Below are 11,183 nucleotides of genomic sequence, written 5' to 3' on the forward strand. Positions count from 1 at the left end.
ACGGGGACAACAGCCCAGCGCAGTGTCCCCCGGAGCATGAGGAATTTTATATAGGAGAGGAGTTTTATAGGGAAAGGAAACAAAAGCATCTGAATGCCAATTGCACGTTTGGTGGGCTTTGCTCCACAGGTGTTGAAATGCTGACCAAAAGGAGCAGTTCGTGATTTGGCCCACCTCAGATGCATCCTGTTCTCAGAATTAATGACTCAAAGAAAGGATCAAGAGTGAGTACATAAATTTTTACACTTCTTCACACTATTTCTAATCCGACGTTACTGATTTCTAACCTAATTGCACTGTACTCTGAGAATGTTGTCTGAATAGTGTTGAGTCTTCAAAATTTGTTGAAACTTGCCTTAAGGCTCAAGTACCGGCCCAGGTTTCAAAAATGTTTCATTTTTTGGTTGAAAAGACTGTATTTCAGCCGTTGGGTTTAGTGTATGTGTTTATTGGTTCAAACTTGTTAGTTGGGCCCTTTGAAATGTGTATACACTTCTTGATTATTTTCTTCTGCTTGCTCTATGGTTTACTGAGGAGAGATTCTCTCAGTGTATTGTTGATAAGTTAGGACCTTTTATATATATACATATTATATAGGGTAAGGAGGAGGCAAGCTGAGATAAGAAGAATCTGTGGCAGAGAAACTGCACAAGCAGGGGAATGATCAGTGGGGGTCTGACTGATGAAATTTTCATGGCACCAGTCAAGTTTTGCTTCCTATATTTTGAAATTTTATTATTAAATGCAGGTAAGGGTATTTTATTGTTGAATAGATACAACCAAATCACTTACCCTCAAAGATTATAGCGTTTCCTACTCCTTCCAGGAAATTATGAGTTCATTAAGGCAAATCTCCTCTAGCACTGGATGTTGATGCTCTCTTTAATTTTTGCCAATCCGAGAGCTAGCAGTATCGAACTGCTTTAATTTGCATTTTCCTGACTACTTGTGCAACTGTGGATATTTTTCTGTTTGTTGACCATTTCAATTTTCTCTTCTGCCAATCTTCAAATCCTTTGTCCAATTTTCTTTGGAGTGATTTGTCTTTTTCTTATCAATTTTTAGAAGGTCTTTGTACATTAGGAATATTAACCCTCTGTTAGTTACATTACAATATTTCCCCCCAATTCTTTTTGTCCTTTGCATTGATACATGTCCTTTATCTGCAATTAGAAAAATGCATTCTCTCACTGGAAAAGTCTAAGCTTTCTTTTCTGGCTTCTGTATCTTTTGTCTGGCATGGTCATCCTTCCCCATTTCAGGTAGTCCTAGAAAGATCGTCTTAACATTTATTTCTTTTTTATTGTATTTTTGTAGTTGAACCTTTAATCTAGTTGGAATTTACTCTGGTGTATGGCGTAAGGTCAAGGTCAAGCTTTGTTTTTGCTGTGTCAAATAAAAACAAATCCCAATGTAGATAGGGAGAGACTAATTAGAAAGAAAGACTATTGCAATAGAGAGAAAGCTCCCATCTCAGAAATCTGCAAGCATCTCATAATCAAACTTGAAAAGAGGACTACATCACACACACAATATCAACACACACACACACTACCACACACATAGGGGTATGGAGGAGGCATTAAAGCTGAGATAAGCAGAATCTGGCCAGCCGGAAGAGAAGCTGCACAAGCAGCCGGAATGACCGATGGTCTGACCCATCAATATTCTCAGGAAAAGTTGAGAAGGGGTGTACCTTCCACATTGTGTGTGTGTGTGTGTGTGTGTGTGCTTGCTCAGGCTTGGGAGCAGAGTTCAGGAGCCTGTAGGAAAGAGAGAAGCCTGACTAAAGTTTGGCTAACAGGCATTTTGTTCCAATTAGTCAGTGTTTATGAAGCAAAGAATGGGAATTTGGAGGGTCTGTGTCTAACCTTGTCATAGGTAAACTAGGGTATATCCATGAGTCCTATCTAAGTCATACAGAAGGGGAGTTCTTTGCAGTAATCCATTTTATGGAACACAAAAAAGTAAGGAGATTTCTTAACCTTTAATATTTACCAGGGTCACAGGGCTCAGGTAGAATTAATTATCAATTGAGACTGTTTATGGAACACACTGCCCTGTAGCCACTGAATTAAATATTACTTCTATCATATAAGGTCACAAACATATTTTGCTTTATCTGAACTCTATTTTGTCTCTGTAATCTGATTTCAAAGGATTTTTGTTCTTGCAAATTTATTTTTCTAGGAACTCAAGAGTAAAATCATTTTATCAAGTTTCAAAATGAATGCTGTCCTCCGCCTCCCCCCGCAAAACCCCAACAAAACAAAACTATTGTGATTTTGATTTGAATTGTGTTATATTAATATAATAGCTTGGGGGAGAATTAATGCTTTTTATTATAATAAACCTTTGTATCTGATAAGCCTGTGTCTCTGTTTGATCATACCTTGTATTATATACATGAGATATTTTAGTCTTCTTGTAAGTCCATTTTCTTTCATTATAAAACTTATTTTTAGATATTTATAATAATTTTGTTGTCATCGTTAAGACTTATTTTTGCTAATCCTATCTGCTTACTGCTAGTATAGGGAGAAAGTGTCTATTTTTATAATTGTATCTTGTATCCAGGTCTTTATCAAAACTACCCACCAATTCTGGTAGCTTCCTAGTATACTATCTCAGGTTTTATAATTGTACAATTATATCGGATATAGATAATATTCTCTCTTTTATCCAATATTTGATGTGATTTTTTCTTTTATTTTCACTGTATTAGCTGTCCTAGACAGTAGGCACTAAACTTCTGTGACTATTGAAATTTAAATTTACTTAAACTAAAACAAAAAAGTGCTCAATAGACACATATGGTTAGTGGCTACTGTATTGGATGGCACTAAATATAAAACATTTCTATCATCGTGGAAAGTCGTATTGGACAATGCTGAGATAGAGCCTTCAAAATAGTGTTGAGTAATAGATGTGATAGTGAGCATCCCTATCATTTTTTTCAAATACAGGTTTGTTTATATACTGACCTGATGTAAAATGCACTTTCCATTAGGCAAAATATTGACAAAAATTACAGTGGATATTGATGACATACAATTAGAATTTAACCTTTTAATAATGTATTAACTGAGTCTTACCATTAAGTACATTTCTAATAGATCACTAAAATTCTTTGTAATATCAAGTCTTCAGGTCATCTCTTTCAGCATACAAAAAACCCCACACATGAATTTGCAAGTCGAGCATCCCTATCTTGTTGCCAATTTTAAGGGAAATGATTTAAACATTTTACCATTTAGTATAAAGTTTTCTGGCAATTTTTGGAAAATAGTTTTGGCAATTTTAAGTAGTTTCTTAAGTAGTTTCTTAAGTTGCTTTTTTGGGTTTATATTATGAATATAATGGCTACTGAATTATATCTTACATTTTATATTAATAGCATTATGTGTCTTTTCTAAAGTATTGACACAATGAATTATGTCGATTGATTTACAAATAATAAACCATACTAGCAATCCTGGAATCATCTTAATGGTTATGGCGAATTTTTTTCTTGAGACACAGCTGGATATTTTATTTAGAAAATTTTATCCATGTTCGTAAAAGATTGTCTCTAGTTATCTTCATTCTTGAGCAATATATTTCAGTTTTGATATTAAGGTTATTCTTTTATAAAATAAATTGGGAAATTTCCTTCTTTCTCTATAGACTGGTAGACTTTATATAACATAGATCAGGGGTCCCCAACCCCCGGGCCTCAGACCAGTATGGGTCTGTGGCCTGTTAGGAACCGGCCGCACAGCAGGAGGTGAATGGTGGTAGAGAGAATGAAGATTCATCTGTATTTGCAGCAGCTCCCTAGCGCTAGCATCACCACCTCAGCTCTACCTCAGATTATCAGGCATTAGATTCTCATAGGAGCGCGAACTCTGTTGTGAACTGCGCATGCGCATGCAAGGGATCTAGGTTGCATGCTCCTTATAAGAATCTAATGCCTGATGATCTGAGGTGGAGCTGAGGAAGTGATGCTCATGCAGGGTAGCAACTACAAATACAGATTAATGTTAGCAGAGAGGTTTGACTGCATGGAAACCATAATAAATCAATTGCTTGCAGACTCATATCCAAATCTTATCAGTGAGTGGCAAGTGACAATTAAGCTGAATATGGTGGCAGGTTTTTAAGTCAGAATCTGACATTCATTTTAGTCCATGCATGATCTGCCCATCATTTTATTTACTACTTCCTCTTTCTCGCACTGCGCACTTGTCTCAGTCACAGTTTTGGTAAGCCCACAAGCTTATCATAGCCAAAATGAGTAAAAAAACAAACGTCACTGGAGAACTTCTTTGAAAAGAGGGAAAGGCCCAATGGTGAGACAAGAGAAGACTCTAAGACTGTCAACAAAAAGAAAGCTATATTTAAAAGAAAATACAAAGGGTCCTACTTATAGGTTCATTGCATCAAGTGATTCACATTCTCCAAGCCCACTTTGTATAATACATGGTGACCAGCTATCCAACAAAGCCATGAAACCTTCAAAATGGCTTCACCACATGGAGACCAAGCACCTTGCATTAAAAGACAAGCCTTTGGAATTTTTCAAAAGAAAAAAAAAGTGAACATGAAGAACAGAAGCAATTATTGAAGACCACAACTTCATCAAATGTGTCTGCCTAAGAGCATCATTCTTAGTGACTAACCACATTGCTAAAGCCAAGAAGCCCTTTACTATTGGTGAAGAGTTGACCCTGCCTGATGCTAAGGACATTTGTCGTGAACTTTTAGGAGAGGCTGTGGTTCAAAAGGTGGCACATGTTCCTCTTTTGGCTAGCACCATAACTAGATGAATTGATGAAATAGCAGAGGATATTGAGGCATAATGGTTAGAGAGAATGAATGAGTCACTATGGTATGCAATCCAGGCTGACGAGTCTACCAACATTGACAAGGCAATAATGCTTGTTTTTGTGATATATTTTTCAGGAAGATGTGTGTAAGGATATGTTATGTGTACTTTTGTTGCCAACCAACACCACAACTGCAGAATTATTCAAGTCTTTGAATGATTACATATCAGGAAAACTGAATTGGTCATTCTGTGTCAGTATATGCATGGATGGAGCAGTTGTTATGAATGGACGGCTTTCTGGTTTCACTACTCATGTCAAAGAGGTCGCTTCTGAATGTGAGTCTACACACTGTGTCATACATAGAGAAATGCTGGCTAGCCGAAAAATGTCACCTGAACTTAACGTTTTGCAGGATGTAATTAAAATTATCAACCACATTAAAGTACATGCCCTTAACTCACATCTGTTCATGCAGCTCTGTGAGGAGATGGACTCAGAGCACACACGTCCTCTCTCCTACACAGAAGTGAGAAGGCTTTCTAAAGGCAGATCACTGGCCAGAGTTTTTGAGTTATGAGGCTCTCCAGAGATTTATTTTAGAAAAACAATCACCACTGGCAGCACATTTCAGTGACACAGAATGGGTCGCAGAACTAGCTGACTTGTGTGAAATATCTGACCTGCTTAACCAACTCAATCTGTCACTTCAGGGGAGAACAACTCTGTTCAAGTCGGCAGATAAAGTGGCTATATTCAAAGTCAAACTGGAATTATTGGGGCAATGAGTAAACTTTGGGATTTTTGACATTTCAAACATTAGTAGAGATTTTGAAAGAGACTGAGCCAGGGCCTTCTTTCTCTCAGCTGGTGCATGATCACCTATCTCGGTTTTCAAAAGAGTTTGAGCATTACTTCCCAACCGCAAAAGACCCCCCGAACTGGGAAGGAATGGATCTGTGACCCATTTGTGAGTAAGCCAGGTGAATCAACTTTGCCTGTGCTAGAACAGGATCAATTGCTTGAGATCACAAATGATGGTGGCCTTAAAAGTATGTTTGAGACAACTTCAAATCTCCATATATTCTGGACTAAAGTCAAGGTGGAATATCCTGAGATTGCCACAAATGCATAGAAAAGCCTGCTTCCATTTCAAACATCCTATCTTTGTGAAGCAGGGTTTTCTGCAGTGACAGCAACCAAAACGAGATCATGGAGTAGACTGGACATAAGCAACACACTTCAGGTGTCACTGTCTCCCATCACCCCCAGATGGGACCATCTAGTTTCAGGAAAACAAGCTCAGGGCTCCTACTGATTCTGCATTATGGTGAGTTGTATAATTATTTCACTATATATTACAATGTAATGATTACAGAAATAAAGTGCACAATAAATGTATTGCGCTTGAATCATCCCAAAACCATCCATCTCTACCAGGTCTGTGGAAAAATTGTCTTCTATGAATAATTGTCTTCTATGAAAAATTGTCTTTCACATGCCAAAAAGGTTAGAGACTGCTGACATAGACCATTTACTCCCAATTTACTTAGGAAAGTGTTTCTTTTCTTTTTTGGTGTTCACATTTTTATTGTGGGCTACAGGGGAAGGAGCTTCCTCCCTGTCAAAAAAGCTGCTCACAGTTTCTTCAGCCACTCCGATTTTAGGCCCTTGGCGTCCTGGGTGTGGCTGGGCACGCCAGGAATGTTCCCATCATCTCAGAAGGGTATTGGGTAGTTGTACGGTGTGACCTGGTTGATCATGGAGGTGTATTTGGTGTAGGGGCAGAATTATAGCAAGGCTCCTGATGGTGAAGGATGTGACCAGCATGGGCTCCCTGGCTCAGGCGTTCTTGAAGAAGGCAGTGAGTCTATCTTTGTCTTAGCAGCTTCGGCAGCAAGCCAGGAAAGTTTATTTTAATTTCCAACTAGTTAAGATATTTTGGTAGTTTTAAATTTATTTCTGTTTTTATTGGATCTTATCAGAGAAGGTGATTTGTTAAAGCCCTACTTTAAAAAATGTATCAATCATTTCTCTGAAACGAAGTTAGACAATTGAATGTTTTTTTAATGATGCAGACATAGAAGTAGAGATTATATAGTCTGCTTCTAAGATACAAAATTCTTTTTATGTCTATTAAATGTAGCTTAATGATTATAATTTTCATATCTTTACCCTTAATTGTTTTTGTTAACTTGATCCATCATATTATGAAAGAAGTATAATCTTCCATTATAAGTTATGATTTTTAAGGTTTTGTTATATTTCTATGAATTTTTGGTGGTGTTATTTGTGTTCGTGTAAAAGTTTATACATATATATCTTTATCTAATGTATACTTTATTATTATATAATGTCTCTTTTTTATCTATTGAATGCTTTTGGCCTTGGATTTTAATTTGATACTTATATCATCAGACCTGCTTATGTTCTGCTTACATTTACCCGATATAGCTTAACATAGTGTTTCGTTTTGCTTCTTTATTTTAAATGTGCTTTTTGTAAATAACACACATTTTGTTTTTAGCTCAATTTCACAATCTCTTATAGAACCCAGTCAATTTCATTTGTTAATAATATGCCTGATTTTGTGTCTTCCATTGAAATATTACCTCTTTTCGACTTTGTTGTTCGTTCCTTTTTAATTTTTTTACATTTGGTGTCTGTCAAGATTCTGTTCATTCTCCTTCTCTCTCTTTTAGTAATTTCGAAGTTCAACTCTGCTTATCAGTTCTGTGCGAGATTATCCGTCCATTACTAATGAACATGATTCAGATATTCAGATTTTCTCTATTGGTAGATTAAACATACACACACATACACACACACACACAATGGGTTATTTGCATTTACTCCAAACTTCTCAGCAGAATGAACCATTTAGAATGTTTTTACTATATTCTACCCTCATCCTAAATATGTGTTCTTTTTGAGATAACTTTTTAAAAATTAGAAGGGATATTGGGAATATGGTGGCAGCACGGCAGGGTTTTTTTTATGAATCTTTTAAATTAATTAATTAATTTATTTATTTATTTATTATGGTAACATTGGCTAACAAGATCCAATGAGTTTCATTTGTACACTTTAATAGTAAGGCATATATGTATTTACACTGTGTCTTCACCTCCTGTAGTTACATTTCTTTCTATCACCACTTATATGACCCTCTTTACCCCATTTACCTCCCCTATCCCCGCTTCCTCCTACCCTCTGGTAACCACTAGTCTATAGTCCATGTCCATGAGTCTCTGTTTGTTTGTCCTGTTCATTTGTTGTTTTTAGGTTTCTATCCCACATATAAGTGATATCATGTGATTTTCAACTTTTTCTGTCTGGCTTATTTCGCTTAGCATGATTATCTTGAAGTCCATCCATGTTGTCGTAAACGGCAGTATTTCATCTCTTCTTATGGCTGAGTAATATTCCATTATATATATGTACCCCAGCTTTTTTATCCAGTCATTTACTGTAGGGCACTTCAGTTGTTTCCATGTCCTGGCCACTGTGAATAATGCTGCTATGGACATCGGTGTGCAAATACTTTTTGGATAAGGGTTTTCAAGTCTTTGGAGTAAATACCCAGTAGAGGGATTGCTGGATCATCTGGTAGATCAATTCTTAGTTTTTTGAGGAACCTCCATACTGTTTTCCATAGTGGCTGTACCAATTTGCGGTCCCACCAGCAGTATATGAGGGTTCCTTTTTCTCCACATTCTCTCCAACATTTGTTATTACTTGTCTTGTTGATTATAGCTATTCTAACAGGTGTGAGATGGTATCTGATTGTGGTTTTGATTTGCATTTCCTTAATAGCTAGCAATGTTGAGCATCTTTTCAAATATTTATTGGCCATTTGTATGTCCTCTAGGGAGAAGTGTCTGTTTAGGTCCTCTGCACAGTTTTTGACTCGATTTTTTTTTTTTTTTGGTTACTGAGTTGTATGAGTTCTTTGTATATTTTGGATATTAGGCCCTTATTGGAGGCATTGACTGCAAATATATTTTCCCATTCAGATGGTTGTCTCTTTACCTTGTTGATGATTTCGTTAGCTGAGCAGAAGCTTTTTAGTTTGATGTAGTCATATTCATTTATTTTAGCTTTTACTTCCCTCGCTTTTGAGATCAAATTCATAAAATTCTCTTTAAGTCCAAGGTCCTTGAGTTTTGCTCCTATGTTTTCTTCTATGCATTTTATTGTTTCAGGTCTTATATTCAAGTCCTTAATCCATTTGAATTAATTGTGGTGTGTGGTGATAGACAACAGTCTAGTTTCATTCTTTTGCAGGTGGCTTTCCAGTTTTCCCAAAACCCTTTATTGAAGAGGCTTTCCGTTCTCCACTGTACGTTTTTGGATTTTTTGTCAAAAATCATTTGCTCATATATATATATACGGATTTACTTCTGGACTCTTGATTCTGTACCACTGGACCGTATGTCCGTTTTTCTGCTAATACCATGCCGTTTTGATTACTGTCACTTTGTAGTATAATTTGAAGTCGGGCAGAATGATGCCTCCAGCCTCGTTCTTTTTTTCTCAGGATGGCTTTGGCAATTTGGGGTCTCTTGTGCTTCCATACAAATCTGATGATTTTCTGTTCTATTTCTTTAAAAAATGCCGATGGGATTTTGATGGGGATTGCATTAAATCTGTATAATGCTTTAGGTAATATGGTCTTTTTAACTATATTGATTCTTCCAACCCAGGAACACAAAATATCTTTCCATTTCTTTGTATCTGCTTCAATTTCTTTTAATAAGGTCTTATACTTTTCATTATATAGGTCCTTCACATGTTTTGTTAGATTTATTCCTAGGTATTTAATTTTTTTTTGTTGCAATTGCAAAAGGAATTATTTTTTCCACTTCTTTTTCTAACACTTCATTATTAGAGTATAAGAATGCTATCAATTTTTGAATGTTGATTTTGTATCCAGAAACTTTACTGTATTTGCTTATTGTTTCTAGTAGTGTTCTTGTGGAGTCTTTAGGGTTTTCTACATAGAGAATCATGTCATCCACAAATAGTGACAGTTTGACTTCTTCTTTCCCTATTTTATAACTTTTTATAACTTTCTCTTTATAACTTTTATAACTTTCTCTTGTCTGACTGCACTCACTAGGACCTCCAATGTTATACTGAATAACAGTGATGATAGTGGACAGCCTTGCCTTGTTCCTGATCTTAGAGGGAAGGTTTTTAGTTTTTCACCATTAAGTATAATGTTGGCTGAGGGTTTGTCATAGATGGCCTTTATTATGTTAAGGTACTTTCATTCTATACCAATTTTATTAAGTGTTTTGATCATAAATGAATGCTGTATCTTGTCGAAGGCTTTTTCTGCATCTATTGATATGATCATATGATTCTTATTTTTTAATTTGTTTATGTGGTGTCTCACATTAATCGATTTGCATATTTGAACCATCCCTGTGCCTCTGGGATGAAGCCCACTTGATCGTGGTGTATAATCCTTTTAATATGTTGCTGTTTTCGGTTTGCTAGAATCTTATTTAGAATTTTTGCATCTGTGTTCATGAGATATATTGGTCTGTAGTTTTTTTTCTTCTTTTTTTTTTTATATATATAAGCAAGGCAATCCTTGGTTGACCTAACAGATTGAAAGGACGTTGTCAGCTTACAATCCCTTATTTTTTATTTTTTATACCTACAGCACCTGGTCTTCCTAGGTAGTCTCCCATCCAAGTACTAACCAGGCCCGACCCTGCTTAGCTTCCAAGATCAGATGGGATCGAGCTTGTTCAGGATGGCATGACCGTAGACTGTAATTTTGTGTTTTTTGTGTGTTATCTTTACCATGTTTTGGTATCAGGGTAATATTGACCTCATAAAAAGCGTGAGAAGTATTGCCTCTTCTTCGATTTTTTGGGAGAGTTTGAGGAGAATAAGTATTAAATATTCTTTGAATGTGCGGTAGAATTCACTGGTGAAGCCTTCTGGTCCTGGACTTTTACTTTTTGGTAGGTTTTTGATGATTGCTTCAATTTCCATACTGCAGATTGTTCTATTTAGATTTTTCAGTTCTTCTTGTTTCAGTCTAGGAAGGTTGTATTTTTCTAAGTAGAGGTCCATTCTTCTAGATTGTTAAATTTGGTGTTATATACTTTTTCATAATATTCTTGTATGATCCTTTGCATTTTCATGATGTCAGTCATAACTTCTCCTCTTTCATCCCCGATTATGTTTATTTGTGTCTTTTCTCTTTTTTCTTTAGTGACTTTAGCCAGGGATTTGTCAATTTTATTAACCTTCTCAAAGAACCAGTTCTTTGTTGCATTTATTTTTTTCTACTGTTTTTTGTTTTGTCTTGTTTTCAATTTCATTTATTTCTGCTCTAATTTTGATTATTTCTTT

The 11,183-nt window shown here is 36.0% G+C and overlaps 2 pseudogenes; both read right to left on the reverse strand.

Annotated features, from left to right (window-relative positions):
* Window positions 1-6,445: 6,445 nt before the first annotated feature.
* Window positions 6,446-9,267, reverse strand: LOC120605531 (NADH dehydrogenase [ubiquinone] 1 alpha subcomplex subunit 3-like; annotated as a pseudogene).
* Window positions 9,268-10,473: 1,206 nt separating this feature from the next.
* Window positions 10,474-10,592, reverse strand: LOC120605544 (uncharacterized; annotated as a pseudogene).
* Window positions 10,593-11,183: the final 591 nt, after the last annotated feature.

The sequence above is a fragment of the Pteropus medius genome, unplaced genomic scaffold (assembly GCF_902729225.1).
Source record: "Pteropus medius unplaced genomic scaffold, Ma_sr-lr_union100, whole genome shotgun sequence".
Classification (NCBI taxonomy): Eukaryota; Metazoa; Chordata; class Mammalia; order Chiroptera; family Pteropodidae; genus Pteropus; species Pteropus medius.